General features: G+C 48.5%; 1 protein-coding gene across 1 annotated transcript in view; it reads left to right on the forward strand.

The window, feature by feature from the left end:
- Positions 1–16,107, forward strand: part of LOC105805943 (chromosome unknown open reading frame, human C7orf50) — a 115,435-nt gene that overhangs the window by 40,245 nt on the left and 59,083 nt on the right. The window lies entirely within an intron of this gene.

Consider the following 16,107-nt stretch of genomic DNA (forward strand, 5'->3'; position numbering starts at 1 on the left):
CTGAAAGGCTCACAGAAATCTGTTTTAAACAATGAACCCATCTTTACAAAGGAAGGTGGCCCTCTTTGAAGTGAGCCAGACATTTGTAAAACAGGAAAGCACATCACAGGGGCATGAATGACAGTTTGGGTTTGTTAATTCTCCGTCGACATCACCTTAAGGGGTTAACGGGAGGCTGCCCATATGGTGGTCCTTTCCTGGCGGCGTCTGCCGTGTTCAAAACACACCTGTGCTGCTTCTCTCTGGGCACCTGGGAGGGGACGGGAGAGATTGAGTCTCATTGTATGGCCTCGCCTTCCGGCAAAGCCTGATGCTGCCGGCCAGGTCTCTGTAGTGTGTCCCACGAGTACTGGGGGGCAGGCAGAACTTTTGAGTTTTATTATCTCGGAGAGATGGTTGTCACCGAGCAGAAGCAGAAGAGGCACATGTGGAAAGTGCCCTGTGTTCTCTGCTCAGGGCTCCCCTGGCTGCTGAGTCCGAGCTGGAGTGGGACCATGAGTCACCCTCGCAGGCCGGGTGACCTCCCTAATGGTCAGATCCAGGCTCGTGAATTCACATGGACCCTGGGTATGGGAATCTTAGGAAAACTACTCCTTACTAGGAGAGGAAGTAAAACTTAGTCCAGCAGCTGTTGGGAAGAGAGATGAGATGGGAAGGAAAAGCTCAGTGTTTCTGAAAGTGGATCCAGAAAATATCAGTTGTGGAAATTAAAGCAGAATCTTTTCTCTTACAATAAAATATATAAAAGAAATTTAGCTTTTTTGCTAATGCTAGTTCTAAGTTTGAGTGCTGAAACTAACACTTTTTTTCATAACACAGAATGAAAGAGAATAAAGAACAAAATGGTCATCATTGATTTAGCAAATGGTTTTTAAAATTTTATTCAGTGTTGTAACAATTTGTTGTAAAGCCTAATGTATTTTCATAATGATGTTTGTCACCTAGAAACTGGGTAAAGAAAATCTCCTTCAGCGTCATGTTTATGGCGGGATGGACGACTGGGCGAGGTTCAGCGACTCTGCTGGGGGTGGAGGGGTTTCCTGTCACTTGCTTGAGTCATTGTGCACCTGGAAGCTCTCTATGGAGTGAAGCAGGGTCCTCAGCCAATGGACTTTGGCAGTGTCTGGACATATTGGGGGTGTCACAACTGGGGTGCTGCTGGCACCTAGTGGGTGGGGGCCCGGAGTGCTGCTGTGCACCCCACGTGGCACAGGACAGCCCTTCACCTCCCAGCAGAGTTATCTGAACCTGTTGCCAGTAGGACCAAACCTGGAGTAAACTGACTTGTCCCATGAAAATGGATTTGAGTGGTTTTTATTTTGGGAGTTTTCATTTTACCCTCTGAGATTATTAGGAATTATTTTGAAGTGTTGAAAACCAGACTAGAGATTTATTGACCTATAGGTTGAAACTGCTGTTTTACAGAAAAAAAGGAAAAGAAAAAGATAAATCACTGCCTTGGTGTCCATCATTATTTTAAAAGTATTCAATAACATTTGCTTAGCTGGGGTGGACACATTTGCTTTTATTAGTTATTTTGTACTCTTTATTCATCTCTAGCAGATAATACCAATTTGAGCAGGTAAATGTCACTGTCCCCAGACTGGCTGATAGTAAAGCCTCTGTGTTTAATCTCTTCTTAAACACTGCCACAGTGCTTGTTTTGCTCTTTACATGTGGGAATTCTAGAAAGTATTACATTGCAGGTTTTGAGGAAAGTTAAGGGTGAGCAGAACCCTTAATATATGTTTGTTCTCTTACCTAAATTTGTCAAATAAACTCTGGGGAAAACCAGTTTAAAAGTGAATCATTCATTTTTTTCCCATTTAAATGAGTCTTTTGATCTTTGACAAATACTTTTATTTTCATAACAGTCTAATGAAAAGACACATGAACCTAGCGTAAGATTTACTACTGGCCCAGTATTCTCATTAATATTGACCGTAAGTTTATAATTATAAAGATGAACATTAAATAATTCGATATCATTTTATTTCTGATTTCTACTGCTTGTTCAACATATCTGGAAAAATAAGAGCACATTTTTGTCAGATCTATTAGACCTGTATCTTTATAAAGGAATATTAATCCGTCTATGGCTCTTTGGGTTTTAAGAGGGACTAAGGTACTATAGTGCAAGGCAGAGCCGCGGAAATCTTATTTTTTGAAGTGAGACATATTCTTGCTTTAACAGAATGTGACAACACACTGTCATGGTGTCAGTGCACACTATGAAAGGCGCTCCAGGCAGAGCCACTGCTGTGGTCGTGTGATCACTGGAGCTGCCCGGTGTTTCTCACTGGACAGTGGTCCTTATCTTGAGTTTTGGAAACTGGATAAACACCTCAGAGGGTGAGGTATTGATCCACGTGTATGCCCTGTACTGTAGCAGGGCTGCAGCCCAGGTGAGACACCCCCGCCCATCTGTCCCAGGGGCCGAGCACTGGGCTTACCTGTGGGCAGACTCTGCATGTCCCTCGGAGCCTCCTTGGCCCGCGCTGTCAGTCTGGAGGTGCTCTTGCAGGTGGAGCACCCTCCCGCAGGTGGAATCCAGGAATGATGCTGAACAGCAGTGAGAAAAAGAAAAGAGACCCTGCCCTGGGGAGCGCTGGTGGGGAAGGTTCCCCCGAGGAAGCTCCTGCCTAGTCTGCAGCCCCCTTGGCACCAGGCTTTATGGGCTTCCCAGGCCCGCTCTGGCCCTGGACTGGCTCTCAGGACTGGCTGGGCTGAGCTTCCTTTTAAGGCTAGCATTAACCACTTTTTTGCTGGCCTTTTTTCTTCCATGCTTTGGTAATGAGCTCAATCCCACCAGACATTTTTATGGAAGTTTCCACTTTAATTACTTTTCTTCACCCATTGATACAAACTTTTTTTTAAAGTTCGAGGGGATTATACTCTTTATCCTTTAGCTAATAACCTATCATTGTTTGTTGAAACAAGCAATATTCTTGCATATTTTAGCAACTGACTATAAAACCAAACACTGAATTTTATAAGTTAACACAGTAGCATGTGAATAAGACATAGAGAATTTAACTTGCAAGTTTCACAAAGACATTTGTAGAGAGAAATTTAAATCCAAGAAATAGCAGGCAAGTAAATTAGCGACCTAAGTACAGGTTGAGCCATCCCTAATCCTGAAACCTAAATATTCAAAATTTGAAATTTTTTGAGCACCACAATGCCACAAATGGAAGATTCCACACCTGATCTCATGTGACAGGTCGCAGTGAAAATGCAGTCCAGACTTTGTTTCATGCATGAAATTATTAAAAATTCTGTGTATAAAATTGCCTTCAGGCTATGTGTATGTGAGGTGTATGTGAAACATAAATGAATCTTGTGTTCAGACTTGGACGCCATCCCCAAGATATTTCATTATGTATTTACAAATATTTCAAAATCTGAAATCCAAAACACTCTGGTCCCAGCATTTTGGATAAGGGATGCTCCGCTTATAGTTTTTCTCTAGGTGTCAGCTGTGTCTCAGCTCAGTAGCTGTCCCAATCCACCTGTCTCCCGGGTGTCGGCAATTGACTGAAGAGGCCTCTCCCCCCGTCACTGTTGTGGATTTGTTGACGTTGTGTGGACAGAGGATAAACTCCCCACGTTCCCAGTGTCTGAGCAGCCCTGTCTTTGGGCTGCCCTCTCGAAGTGCTCCATCTGCTGGCGGTTAGAATTCCGCCGCGGCTCTGGAGAGAGGCGCAGCCCCAGGGAGGGCAGGGAAGGGCCCAGCGCCTGCCCGTCTGTCCGCTGTGAGGACTTCAGGCATCGCGGGCCCTGGCTGCTCGGGCCAGCCATGGGGTCTTCATAGAAATTAAATTTCAGTTGATCTCATTTATACTTTCTTCTTGGTGTCTTTTTACCTTTTTAATTTTGTGAAGCTGTGAGATTGAACTCTCAGTGATCTTTCGAACACTGAGTCTGAATAACACAGATCGTCACAGCCTGAGGAGCAGCGTGGAAGCCGCACGTGCTCTTCCCGCAGCGGAACTGGCCACAGGCTGGAGGGAGCAGCGATGTCTACGAGGCCTGGCCGCACATGGCCCCTTTCTATTCTGTGATGAGTTTGTTGTACACGAGCCTCAGGCCTTTTGTGTGATGACGATTTAAAAATCTCTTTCAAATACATATTTTAGGAAATATACACATTTTTAAACAGTGCTGTGTGAAATTTTATATGGAAAAACACTAACATTCAGGGTTCCTTCTGGCTGTAGAAGTTCTATGACTTCAATATGTTAGCTTTTTTTATTTGAATGATAAAGAGCTGATTTGTACTTAGACATTTTTTGACCAGCTGTCAAGATGACTTCAACATTAAAAATGCCTGAGACACCATTTTGAAAGATGTGAGTCATGAGAAAGTACAGCTTCCTCTTGGGTTAAATAAATAAATAAAATAAAAATGCAAACCTTGAAATAGCCAAGGCATGTTACTTAAAAATAGCTGCTCCCTACTCGAGAAAACCCACAGCTCGTGGTTTTGCCGCTTGTCCCGGGAGTTGAGGAAGTGCCTCAGACTGTCCCGGGGTTCCCGAACATGCCACTTGCACACCTTTGCAGCAGAGGTGAATTCGCTTTGGGGTGGTCGAGTGGCTGATGCTCTTTGATTTTCTGCTTAAGGTGTAGAATCAGATAGCTGAATTGGGGCTGAAAGGTCTTAGAGCCCATCCTTCTTAAAGCACTCAATGGTTAAGTGACTTGTCAACCATCGTGCAACTAGTTAGCATAAGGGACAGCACCCAGACTGCAGCAACTTCAGTCCATGAGACCTCGTTAATGCTTTCTTGGGTAAGGTGATGAGAGGAGTCTGTGGAATTTTTGTCAAGCATAAAGACCTTTTGTTGATTTTAAAATCTGACATTTAACGAGTGCTCCTGTGTGCTGAGCCCTGTGCTTGATGCTGTGGGCACATTGTCTTGGGTGACCCTCCTTCAGAGCCTCTGGGGCAGGGGCTATCATTCTCCTGCTTCACTGACTCGAAACTGACCAGGGAGGGAGGCCTCACAGCTGGCAGCGTGGATCCAGGACTGGCCAGCTCTGGAGCCTCGGGCTTGGCTCTCACACCAAATGCATTCCATGTTAACATTCATCTTGAAATGTACTTGTGTCATGGTCAAATGTGTTGTCTTTATGAATGTTTTAAAAAGTGAAAGTATTTTCCTTTCTATCCCCAGAATAGGGTAACTTCAAAAGGGAACTTCAAAGGGAATCCAGCCTGATCGTTCCTCTTTGAGTTACATTTGCAAATGCAGCCAAATATTGATTAATGCATAGAGCACAAAAATGCCAATAAAACATGGCAGTTTGTTGGCTTCAGAAGCCTGCCCAAGTGAAATGCCACAGAGAAGCCGCCCCCACCACCACGTACACCGCTGAGAAGCCCCTGGGCTGGGGTGCCTTCCTGGTGTCCTCTCCTTCCACCGTCTTGTCTGGTCCTTGTCCTCACTCCCAGTTCCCTTCTGTGATGTGGAATAGTCCCAGCACCTCCCCCAGGAATGGGCATCGTCAGGGTCTCGTCCTTGGGTCCTCTGTCCCTGCTCTCAGCAGTGGAGCCGCAGGTGAGATGCTGGTCACAACCCGATACACCCAGCCTGCGGCGGTCCCAGCCTGGTTCTGCTTACCCCTGCCACGTCCGGCTACCATGTGGTACTGGGCCATTGAATTACCCTTTCTGGGCCCGCAACATGGGGATGCAGGGGGTTGTTGTGTTTACAAATCTAGGTGGTTCTGTAAAATGCCAAATTACCCTTGTCTGTCTGCTTACCTAGGGCGGGGCTTTCTCTTCCCACCCCCTTGCTGCTGCTGCTTTTCACAGGCAGTGGCCCTGGGCAGGGCCATTTGCCTGTGATGCCTCACAATTATCTTGGCTCCTCTGTCCTTGGGTGCTCACTAGGAAGACAGCATGTCGTCAGAAGTGTTCATAGGATTGCTTGTGGGATCTGGTGGCATCCAGCTTTGTGAGTGAGAAGTTTTAGAGTTAACGTGTGTTGGAAAACACGACCCAAGGCTTGGAGAAATATGCCGTGTGTCTCACATGCAGTGTTTTATCATTTTCCCTGATGATCCGCAGTCAGGGGCAGCAGAGAGCTCCTTCCCACACCTGTAGGGCACTGCTGGCGTCACCCCCTCTGTGTCATGCTTCACAGAGTGTTTTAGGATGTTTGATCCTCATGACAGTCTGGAGCGTTCAGCAAGGCAAGTTGCCAGTAACCCCCTTTTGTAAAGAAAGACCAGATCCCAGAGAGGCCAGGTAAGGCTCTGTGCAGACAGGAGTGCCAGCCTTGGCCTGGTGAGGAAATGGTGCACACCCATGGTGACTTCCTCTCTCCCGATTCCTTCAGAATCACCCGGGATATTGGCTCACGCCAAGGGTGGAAGCTTTATTTCTGGGCGTGTGTCTGCTGGGCCTGGAACCAGTGCAGTGAGGGGCAGGTGCCTCCCTCCCCGTGGGCCCAGCCCTCAGACGCAGGCTGTCACATGAGCTGGTGGAAGTGGGCGCGTCTCGGTGCAGGCGACCTGGCCCTGTTTGGTGTATGAGGTGAGATCCTAGGCGCAGCTATGAGTGTGCACCCATACGCCACAGCATGCTGAACACAGACGCCACCTCCGTCATCTGAGGCTCTTCCTAGAGAGTCGATCCTGGCAGTCATACCTTCTAGCCTTTTCCATCATGAGAAGGCACTTAGCGTGCTCAGAGACCATCACAGCTGCTCAGCTCTTTAGTACGACATCTGCCCCCCAGTATTAAGAGCAGGTCAGCCGCTCACCTTTAGGGGAGCAGTGCTGGTGATCACACTGGTGTCGACTTTGGGACAGCTGGGCTCCTCTGGGTGGCCGGGAGCATTCTGGGTTTTTCCTCCTGTTCTTTGGGATTGATGTGCCAGTGGCAGCCAGGACCCGGTGCGCGTAGCTTACACGAGGTGGGCAGGCTGGTGCGCGTGAGCTCTCCCAGAAGGAAAGGCTGAGGACCTGGGTCCTTGCTGTAGCCCTGCCTTCTGTGACCCCCAGACAGGGGTCCTCAGGGAGGCCCAGGAGAGTTTCAGACCACAGTGGCTTCTCCCCACCCCCAGTTCTGATTTTATCTATTTAAAGTTAAGATTTCATGGGCTCTTTCTCTGGATAAAAGTATCCTCTTGCTGCTAGAACCACATTCCTAGAAGTTTTCCTACTTTTCTGTTGGCTCTAGATTTTTCTCTTGGCTTTATATGCAGAAAGCTCCTTGTTCTCAGTTTGTGTTCAGAGGGTTGCAGGACGTGGGGTGAGTGGCAGGCATTCGACACAGAGGACCAGGGTCACGGGTACCAGCCCTGCCCCACAGGACTGACCCAGGGCTTCGGCAGGGCGTAGGGTCCTTCCATGCTCTAGCACTTGGCTTCCCCATCCCCTACTCCAGCCAGAGCAGGACTTTTTTTTAATGTTTCACACGTTGGGCCCCCTTGTAAGCATTTGTTTAAAGACAGGATCCTGCTGTGAAAAAGAAAGTGTTTGAGAATCACCAATATACATTTTTGTGGTTGGGTTTCTAAAGTTACTCCTTTAGCTGAGCTACTTAGAAACTCAGTGTAATCGGATTCTCCAGGCTCATCTGGAATCTCTTTCCCCAGGGCTAGAACCAGCCTTTTCACGGAGCTCTGAGTGTGCGTGAACTTCCAGTCACCTTATCTGGTTCTAAGACTAACAAGCTTTGGCATCTGTTGTGGTGTGTTTATAAATCAATTTAGATGCTTCCACTTCTGGCCATGAGCGCATAATGTAAGGGAACTTGCACTGCTGTCACAAGCCATTAAAACTGGATAAATTATAGGAAACAACTGTTTTTAGGCTTCAGGACAACAAGCGGGGCAGACTTGACCTCTGAGATGAGGGAAGTCGAGGGGGTGAGGCCCTGTGCTCAGCTGGCTTCCTACTGAGGCACCTGTGGTCCATGGCACAGGTTGGGGGTTACAACCTGGCCAGGCCGAGGGCACAGAGTCTGGATTTCTGGGAGGCTGAGGAAGCTGGAATTGTCAGGATACAGTCCTGGGAGATGAGGCACCACATGGAGAAAGAGCCCCAGAAATCTGGAGAGCAGTTGCTGGGATCTTTGGCTACATCTGTGAATGCATAGTGTGAAAATTCATAGGCCAGTCTGAGAACAGCTGATAGCAGCTGCAAGCCAAATGACTCCCACAGTTTATGTCGTACTCCAGCCAGAGCACAGAGACATCTTTGAACAGGTGTGACAATTGGTGGAGACCCCAGAAAGGGCACACTCTGAAACTAGCCCTGGAGGTTGGGCCACTCTAGACCCTCATTAACAAAGCTACAAAGCAGCTCTTGAAGAAATGATGCCCATCTGCAAGTAAACTGCCTGCCAGAGTACACTGCAGTGTTCTTTAAAGGCAGGCAGTAAAATTCAAGCACTCAATAAGGAAAACTGACAGTGTCCAGCGTCTAATCAAAGTGACTGTGTCGTGTGAAGAAGACACTGTAGCTTCTCAGCTGGTGCTGTTTATCCTCGCCTGGTCCTTCCGGGGAAGGGACAGTTTCCCTTCCATCCTCTCCCAGCTCAGTTTGTCATGTGTCTTCCCTGCTGAACTCCCCCAGGGCTGTAAGCAGACCTCACTCTTGCATAAGGGCCATGTTGAGGGTTTGTGAATATAAATGAGTAAATGAGGAAGGAGAAATAGATGGGTGGGAGGTTGGGAAAGCATTTAAAAATTTTGATAGTATATTACAGAAGTTACTTAACTGTATAAGAGCCAAGCCTTTCTCTTCTGAAGAAATAAGGCAAATATATAAACATTGAAAAGATAAACTCACAAAAGATATGCTTTTGTTCCTTAGTTTGCAGATTAACATTAAAATAGTCGTTAAAGTCAAAGCTATCAACGGTGCAGATTTCATAAAGCCAGAGAGACCTCTTTCCCTTGCATGTCTCTTTATTCAACCAAGAAAATATTGATATAAATCCAGCAAGTGATGAATGTAAATTTTGGAATTAGGCGAATTACTGTATCTTAGATTTTTATATTTCGTATGTTATCAGCCTTTCTCTAAACAATGTCAGATAGAATAGATGGGACTTTTAAAACACAGCAGTTTTCACTGACCTGCCTGGAAGTGTCAACTGTCTACCAGGTCACAGTGGAGCAAAAACTGCCTCGGGATGTCATCACTGGATTTATACCAGTTATTTTAGTGCTTTTAAGCTTGTGGTTAATATTCTGAGAGTTCCGATTTTTTTTTTTTTTTTTGAGACAGAGTCTCACTCTGTTGCCCGGAGTAGAGTGCCGTGGCGTCAGCCTAGCTCACAGCAACCTCAAACTCCTGGGCTCGAGCAATCCTACTGCCTCAGCCTCCCGAGTAGCTGGGACTACAGACATGCGCCACCGTGCCTGGCTAATTTTTTTTTATATATATAGATTTTTAGTTGTCCAAATAATTTCTTTCTATTTTTAGTAGAGACGGGGTCTCGCTCTTGCTCAGGCTGGTCTCGAACTCCTGACCTTGAGTGATCCACCCGCCTCGGCCTCTCAGAGTGCTAGGATTACAGGCGTGAGCCACCGTGCCCGGCCGCAGAGTTCCGATTTTGATGAGAAATTTTTAAAAGACAAAACTTCTTTGTTCTTAGCAAGATTTATGTTGCCCAAATTCTCTGGCAGAGTTGAAGGCTGACCAGCTACAACTGTTCAGGACCAGGTAATAATACTGGTGGTCCCTGACTTATGATGGCTTGACTTACGATTTTCAGTGTTACAAAAATGATACGTGTTCAATAGAATCCGTATTTCATGTACCTCTACATCATTGCTTTTCACTTTCAGTACAGTTCTCAAATTACATGAGCTATTCAACACTTTAATATAAAATAGGCTTTGTGTTAGATCATTTTGCCTAACACAATAGGCTAATGTGAGTGTTTGAGCACATTTAAGGTAGGCCAGGCTGAGGCGGGATGTTTGTAGGTTAGGTGTATTAAATGCATTTCAACTACAGTGCTTTCAACTTATGATGGGCGTAGCAGGATGTAGCCCCATCGAAAGTCAAAGAGCATCTGTGTGGCCATAAGGTTATTTGAATGTCTTTATTTTCAAGATTCCTTTTTTTGTCATTTGGTTGGGGTAAGGGTAGAGAAAGATGCCAGCTGGTAGACAGACTGATCACGGAATTCCCTGATCACAACTGAGAGCCTTTTTGGCCAGATCACGTCTGTGTTTGTGGCCAGCTTTCCCTTCCCCTGAGCTGCAGGTTTCCTTTAGGTATGATTGTTGGTTTGGGCCAAGTTACCAGACTGCTTTCGCATAAATTGAGTTGAATGCCAGGAAACTGATTTTTAATTAGCACCTTCCAAACAGTCATATCCTCTCCTTTGAATCTTTCCAAGTAGATTGGAGTTTCAGCAAAGGAGTAGTGCTTCCTAAATACCAGGAAAATTCTCCCACTTGCCTGTCAGGTTTGTGTCCAGCAGGCGGGGCCTCGGACTCAACTCCCTGCTCTTTTCAAGGAGACACTGCTGTCTGCCTTCCCCTTCTGTGCCTTTGGATGACACGCTCCAGGGTGTTCAGCAACATGTGGAACAGGGTAGCCGGGGAGTTCACGCAGCTCTCCCCCCACAGGGCTAGTTCTGCAAGATTCGTGGGGTGTTCAGCCCTCGGGGAGCCACTGTCCCTCTGTGGTGTCATCCTGGCCCACTGGAGGAAGGTGATGTTGCAGGAGAGTCGGCCAGTAATGTCAGGGCCACCATCAGCTCAGCAGAGGCCACTTCCCGGGGAGGAGCCGCCAGGTCAGTCTGACAGTGAGCAAGGCAGAGGACCAGCTGAGGACAAGGGCCCAGGCCAAACCTCGCAGTTTCATACTTGGGTCAAGTGGGCAGTAGGTCCGCCTGGCACATTGTGGTTCTGGGCAGCCCCCTAGATGTGCCCAGCAGGCCCATCCCTGCCAGAGCACTGCAGAAGGCACAGCCCAGAATGTCAGCTAAGCCACCGCGGGCCTCTGGCTTGCCTTAGTGCCATGAGCAGACAGGACGAGGTGCCAGGCCAGGCCACCTGCACATATGGAGCACTGAGTGGCAGACGTTGACGTAGAAAGAGAGGACCCACAGCACAGGTGGGCTGTGGGCACCTGGCAACAGCATCACCAGGACGTGGGTGACCAGGAGGCCTGAGAGACACGTGTCCAGGGCCCCAGCCGGGTGCAACCCCATCAGAAGGCAGTCAGGTTGAAGAGTCCAGTCACTAGGCTTGTGGGGACAGACCAGAGCCACACAGATATGCAAACACCTGGAGACATGTTCTGTGAAGCTGTGACACCCTCAGCAACCCAGGACACACAGCCCAGGTACTGCATTCAGGGTGTGTTGTGCAGCCCATCTGCGGGAGAAGCACATACCGTAACACACGAGGGGCTCGCTCATCAAGGGAGTCAGTGCTTGCTGAAGGGACAGTATTTTCCCAAGAGGGCCCCTAACTTTCAGCCTCTGCTGGAGGCAGAGAGCCTAAGCCAGTAAATTAAGGGTGGGACTTGGGGATTCTGAGGTTAGGGCACAGGCTGCTCTCTGGACCACACCATCCGTGTCACTGGAAGCATATTCAGAAGGAGGATGTCTGGGCCTAGTCCCAGGAATTGCTGTTTTCACAGCCTCCCTCCCTGGGGGTCCTGAGGCTCACCCTGGGCCCACTGGAGGGCAGGTGCGGAGGTGGGGGCGAGGATCCCAGCACCCTCTCTCCTCCCCTCGGCGCTCTACACTAAAGTGTGTTCTTTGGTGCAGGCACGTCTGGATGCACTCTGTCGAGAGCAGCAGGCCCCACTGTGAGTAGCCTCTGTGCAGTGATATTTCTCTCTCCAAAGAGGAGTTTGGTGAATGACTTTCAGGGAGTGGAGTTCTGGGAGTTACGATTGAGTCCATCCAGTGCTTCCTGCTTTTCTGGCTGAGGCCTCTGCCTCTGTGGGAGAAGTTGCCTGGAGTCTGGACTGCTTGGGGGCAGAGTTGACTGTGTATTTGCAATCCGGCTTTTGGACCCAGAGAGATTCTGACAAAGTCTAACCCATTCCATCCTCTCTTAGGGAACTCTTACCACTCTTCAGGCTCTTGGCGCTAGCTTCCTGGGCTTATCAGGCCCCTGCCCTTTCAGCCAGAATCCCTCTATCACAGCAGAGCTGTAAATTCCTGGGTAGGGCTTTGGACAGCAATGCTGAGGGACTCTGAGCTCTGTGAGTCCATTTTCTGTCACTGAAATAATTTTGTTTCCATACAAATGCCCCCTCCCTCCCTTCACATTTTAACTAAATAGTAGATGAGGCTGGGAGATAGAATTGCTATTTATTGAAAGGACATCGAAGGCAATAAAACTGGAAACATAACTTTAATGGATGCTTGAAGGTGGGCCAGCTTCATTTTACCTGTGGGGCGGCCACAGTGCCAGGAGGACCGCTGGTCTGGATGGGGCTCAGGCCCCCGCTGTTCCTTGCTGATGGGCCAGGCCAGCAGCTGCACACAGTGTGACCACAGACTGCAGACGTTAAACTCAGTGCAAAAGCCAACGAACAGCCAGTTTTCTCCTGACATAGCAACTACAGTAGTGTGCTCTGTGTCTCCAGACCTTGCTGTGGTTTGGAAACGTGTTTGCTATATATGCAGGCTGTTGTTTAGTAGGTGGAATCTTTGTGTACGTGGATTTGTTACTTATTTTTTCCACTCGATATATCACAGAAACCTTTCCGCGCCTGTGTATATATACATCTGTCTCATTTGTCCAACAGCCACATGATATTCTATAGACTAATGGCACATAGCAAAATCTCTGATCAAACTCTTAACAGTAATCAGTAGTTCCCTCCTCTGGGACAATAGAAGGACTATTAGACTGGGTACGGTGGCTCACGCCTGTAGTCCCAGCAGTTTGGGAGGCTGAGGCGGGAAGTTTGCTTGAGGCCAGGAGTCTGAGGCTGCAGTGAGCTGTGATCTCACCACTGCACCCCAGCCTGGGCGACAGAGCGAGGCCCCATCTCTTAAAAAAAAAATAGACATATAAATGTATGGACTTACAGATTTTAACCTCAGGAAATCTTCCCCCCAAATTATATAACAGTGTTCTGCATTGTAATTTGGTCTAATTTTTCAACACCCATAATGCATTAGTGTTTCTTATACTCAGTATTTAGAGGTGCCGTATAGCCTACTGTTGCTTGTCATTTCTTCTTGCAATTCAGATCTTCCACCTAGAATAATTTTCCTTCTATCTCAGGTGCTTTGTTAGAATTTTCTTCAGTGAAAATCCTGTAGTATTTGCTGGTGCTGAAAACTCAGTTTGTCTAAAACTTTGATAGTTTTCCGGGGTTAGAATTGTACAATGGCTGTGTTCATCCCACTTGGGGTTCGCTGGGCTTCTTAAATCTGTGGCTTAGTTATTTTTGTCAGTTATGGAAAATCCTTAGCTTCATGTTTTCAAATACCACGTCTATCTCTCCCTGCCCCTTCCTTCTAGGGACCCTGATCAAATGTTGGGTTGAACTTTCTCACTGAGTAGTTTCTTCAGACTTGTCTTCTAGGTCACCTTTTTTCTGTTCAGCTATGACCAACCTGCTCCTAAAACCATCCTTTAGTTTTTAAATTCCATTTTTGCATTTCTTATTTCTAGAGATTGTATTTCAGTCTTTTAAAAATCTGACACTTTTGTAGCTTCCCATTCCTTGAAGATATCTTCAAACTTATCTTTTAATTTCTTTAAACATAGAACAGTTTTATAATACGATAATTCCTGGAGTCTGATTTTATTATATCTCTGGTTATCTTTGAACAGAATATTGGGCATTGTACTGGAAAACTTATGTTTAGAAATAGTTTGTAAATGAGAGTGATTTACTCCAAAGAATACTTGGTTTGCTCCTATGAGGCCCTTGGGCTCCCTGGTGTCCGAGTGAGAGGCCCCTGCAGCCCTGAGGCTGGCCTGGCGGTGCCCCTGCAAGATGCCCTCCTGTGGCTCCTCTGTGGCCGTGGCACTGGCACAGGCCCTGCGCTGTCAGCACAGGTCTGGCCACTCTGCCAAGTGCCCTCTCCACAGCGCCAACCCTTCTGTTCTGCCTGGCAGTACCTTACTGTCTTAGCATCTTTTAATTGTTTTGCTTTTAGAGGTCTGTCCACCTCCCACCCCCAGGGTTTTTAAAACATCTTTTTTTTACTGGTTTTCAGTATTACATGGGTTAATCTGGGTAATGGAGCCCACCATTCCAGAAATGGGAGGTCTAGGGGCAGGCCTCTGCCTCGGTCAGTGGGCTCAGGTGGTGAGTGTGTGGCAGGTGACCCGAGGTCCACGGCCTGTCCCTCACCACTGAGGAGCCCGTTCAGCAGGCCCCTGACTGTACCTTTTCCTGTCTTATTGGCCTCCTTGTTTTTAATTTTCATTTATTTATTTGTTTATTTTGAGGCGATTTCTTGATCTTTCGCCCAGGCTGGAGTGCAATTGCGTTAGCTTACTGCAGCCTCCAACTCCTGGGCTCAAGTGATCCTCCTGTCTCAGCCTCCCAAGTAGCTGGCACTATAAGCATGTGCCATCACATGCGACTGTGTTTAAAAATTTTTTGTAGAGACAGAGTCTCACTATTGCCCAGGCTGGTCTTGAACTCCTGGCCTCCCAAAGTGCTGGGATTACAGGCCTAAGCCACCGTGCCCGGGCTCACCTCATTTTTAGATTGGGAATGAGCACAGTGCCTTCTCAAAGGAATTCCTGAGCCACGGGAGGGCTGCATGGACGTGCTGCACCAGTGTTGGCTCCTTGCTGTTAGCTCGGGTGCTTGCTGTGTCTGGCTCCCAGGGGACTGCACCTCTCACGGGCCTGCTCTTCATCCCACAGGCCTGAGCGAGGACTTAGCTCCGCACCGTCTCCAGGCGTGTTTCTGGCCTTTTTGGTTTGAAGAGACACAACACAAGCGGTTTGCTGTCCATTGGAGGCTTAAGGTGACAAATGATCCCCAGGACACGGAGGGGCATGGAAATCAAGAATAGTGATGCGACTGAGGAAGTGATGTGCAATGTTTGTTTAATAAAGGCAAATTGGAAAGAAGATCTTTTCAACATCGACCGCAGGCCAGAAAACAGCATTAGGCTGTCAGATGTCTGATCTCTGCAGCTGGTCAGCATCTGGGGCACGTGGTGTGGACGGCATGTGTCGTGTGGATGGTGGTGTTTGGGGACATCCGCCATTCTTCCTCTGGTGCTGCCCGGCTGCGGCAGTCTGCTCTGCTGGCTGGTGTGGTCGCGGCTGGGCCCCAGGTCACCCAGTGGGGGCTGGGGGGAGGCACGTGTAGTACCTTGAGAGGCCCTGAGAGCATACCCTGGACTCTCCACTTGGTAGAGGAGGCTGTTGACCACTTTTTGCCTTTTTCTGAGCCTTTCTCCAGAAAGAGTGGACCTTACTTAGGCGGAAAAGAGCTTTAGCTTTCAGCCACCTTCTCGTCTTTCCTGTGCCGTGTGTGGTCTGGGCGAAAGGCTCGGGCCCCGGGTCCCTACCGGAGAGTGCTTGGGTGGTTGCCCAACTCCTGGGGCTCAGTTTCCCCATCTGTGTGGCAGATACCAGACAACCACTTCCTGGCTGGGGGGTGATAAAGGAGAGGAGGGGACCCTGCACACAGGTGGACGCAGGGCAGAGGCGGCCCCCTGCCTGGACGTGAAGCCCGGGGCTGCCCAAGCTGATGGGGTTGCACGAAGGCTTTTGTTGTGAGCCTGTCACCCCAGGCTCCTTGAGGAAAGGGCAGGTTCACAGACCCAGGTGCCATGGGGACCAAGACAGGCTCACCTAACACGGGTACCTAGGAAAAAGAGGTCCTCACAGTCAGTGTCAGCAGCTCTCCCAAGTTCCTGGTCTTGGCTGGGCCAGTCTGGTGAAGAGTAGGTGCCACATCCAGCTTTGCCCCTCCTAGTCTGGGAGCACTAACCCACCACGCCTGTGCCCCTGTGGAGCCGTGTTGCCCTGGGCATGCCCTTCATCGGCCCTGGTATCTGCAGCTGGACCCTCTGTGGCCCTGGGTGACATTATGGTCAGGAGCGCCCAAGCCCTCCTTGGGAGCCTAAGATCGCACACTTGCTGGGTTTGGTCTGCCACCTCATCTTCCCCACCACTCTTG

This window comes from Propithecus coquereli, unplaced genomic scaffold, assembly GCF_000956105.1.
Source record: "Propithecus coquereli isolate 6110/MARCELLA unplaced genomic scaffold, Pcoq_1.0 Scaffold137, whole genome shotgun sequence".
Lineage (NCBI taxonomy): Eukaryota > Metazoa > Chordata > Mammalia > Primates > Indriidae > Propithecus > Propithecus coquereli.